Source organism: Hydra vulgaris, chromosome 04 (genome assembly GCF_038396675.1).
Source record: "Hydra vulgaris chromosome 04, alternate assembly HydraT2T_AEP".
Lineage (NCBI taxonomy): Eukaryota > Metazoa > Cnidaria > Hydrozoa > Anthoathecata > Hydridae > Hydra > Hydra vulgaris.
This window is the reverse complement of record NC_088923.1, coordinates 27,275,001-27,277,500: the sequence shown is the minus strand read 5'-3', so window position 1 is coordinate 27,277,500 and position 2,500 is coordinate 27,275,001.

Sequence of the window (2,500 nt, the reverse complement as noted above, 5' to 3'; positions counted from 1 at the left end):
AATTTAAGAAATGGCAAACTTCGTATTTATAAAAAAAACATTTGCGGAAAATAATTTTGTTGTTTTAACTTGATATATGGGGTCATGATGATTTCCTAATTATAAAATATTTTCACATGCTCTATTTTTTATCAAATCATGTTACATACTGATCATTTAAATGCCTTATATCCCATAAATCAGTACAAAATCAAATCTATTTTATTTTCAAATATTTATTTATTCAAACAAATTTGAATGATAATCTTTATATATATATATATATATATATAATATATATATATATATATATATATATATATATATATATATATATATATATATTTTTTTTAAGTTAATCAGGGAAAACTCATTGGCTAACGCAAGTCGGAAAGATTTTAAATAGAATATTGTATGAATTTATATAAACATTTCCGCTGATACCGTCAAATCCTATTGCTTTATTTGGTTTAATCGTTTTGAAAGCAGCTTCAAATTCCTTATAGGATATATCAATGCAATTAAGATTTGTTGTTTTTAAAGGTAAAAATTCAAAAGAATTACCAGTATATTGAATAGTTTTTGCTAAGGCCCTGCTAAAATAAAATGCTTATTTAATTCAACTGTAATATCGCTTGAAGCATATAAAATTTTGTCATTAACTTTAACACCGTTAGGCAAAGCGCCTTATTTAGTTTTAGCTTTACCAGTGATTTCTCTTAAAACTTACCAAGTGCGTTTTTTTTTTGTGTTTTTTTTTTAAGTTAGTCAAGATAGCTTTTTTTTTTGCCAATGAAGCATTGATAATTGGTCATTAAATGATGCTAAATTTGCTTTGCTATAAATGCGTTTACAAAAGCTATTTTTTTTATCTAGTGTTAATTTAGTATCTGTATTTATGGAGAAAAAAATCGGAAAAGGATATATGATATCGCATTTAATGATTCCTTTTTTAAGAGAAACGCTCCGTTTTTAAATAAGTCATTTTAAAACTCTTTTATGTATTTGACGTGATACTGTAAACAATCAAAATTAAAATCACCAATTAAATAGTTTAATTTCTTTTTGTGGTTACTTTTTTTATAAATAGATTTTTTTGGTTTTGGTTACGGTTTCAATTACGGTTCTACTGAACCGAAATTAACTAGCTAATTGTAATAAAAACGTTTTTAAAAACTCTCTCTGGAAAAAAGTTTTTGAATACTCTTTAAATTACTTAGATATACATTATAAGGCTCTTAAAATAAATTTTTTTTTATAAGGAAAGATGTTAAAATTTTAGTTTGAATTAGTGTTAAAATTGTAATTGAACAACATTTTGAAGAATGCCAAGGCCAAGGACCGAAATTTGAAATCACTTTGATGAAGAGGTCAGTTCTACACCTGATGAAGAGCGACTTGTTACTGCAAAATGCACGTATTGTTTTGCAATTTGCAAGTTGACGGACAGAAACACATCTGGCATGAGATCACATTTAACAAGGAAGCATCCTGTTCAGTTTGCAGCCCTGGAGAAAACGCGCCATGTTCCTTTTGATGAGTTAGAACAGGTGCAATAAAGTTTAGAAACGTTTTAACTTTTTTAATTTAAATATTAACTTTTATTTTCATATATGTTAGTTATTATTACTACTACAATACCAAGATTTAACAGGATTTAACAATAAATATCAATAAAGTTCAATAAATGCTGATGAATGTTTCAATATTAGGTATTTTACCAGGTTTCATATTAATTTTTAGACCTACAATGAAGACGAGGCTTATGAGCAGGTCCGAGTTGATAAGACGCCATTAATGTTGGGCAGTAATGTTAAGCAAGGAAGACTTTCCGGACCATCAGCAGAAAAGGTCAAAAATCTAAAGCATTGGGTCAAATACAAGCCACAAGACCGTGAACAGCTTAGAGTTTTTGGCCCGATTAAATTTGCCATTCTCTTTGGTTGAACATTTTAAAGATTTTGTTCACTACTAATGCCCAAAAGTGAATGTGAAGGCTGCAACAACATACTCCCGGTTCAAGTATGCAAAATTTTATTTGTCTCAAATAAATTTTATTTTGGGGTGGAGAGTCAATTCAATGGGAGTTCCAAGAGAACTAAATTTTTTAAAAAGCTACTTTTTCAAGACCAATCCACACCAATTTTTTTTTGGTTTTTTTAGTATGTAACCAAATTGATATGTAGCGAGAAATTCCAATAATAAATAATTTTTTATTTTAATTTTAGGTTGCCGTTGTTGTACAAAAATGTGAAAATCTGTGTGGGTGACATTCTAAAGAAGGAATTGCCAAAGACAGCTGGATTTGCAATCTCAACTGAGCTCTGGCAAAGCATAAACAATGATGCATACCAAGCCAGTACATTGCACTATGTGAGTGAAGACTTCTGGTTAAAGATGTTTGTGATTGCAGTTTTTCCGTTTTCCGGACAACATACAGCTGAAGCCATTGCTTTTCGTCTGGGGCCAATGCTATAAACATAAAAAACGAAGTTTTTTCCGTAAAACACGAAGTTTTTAC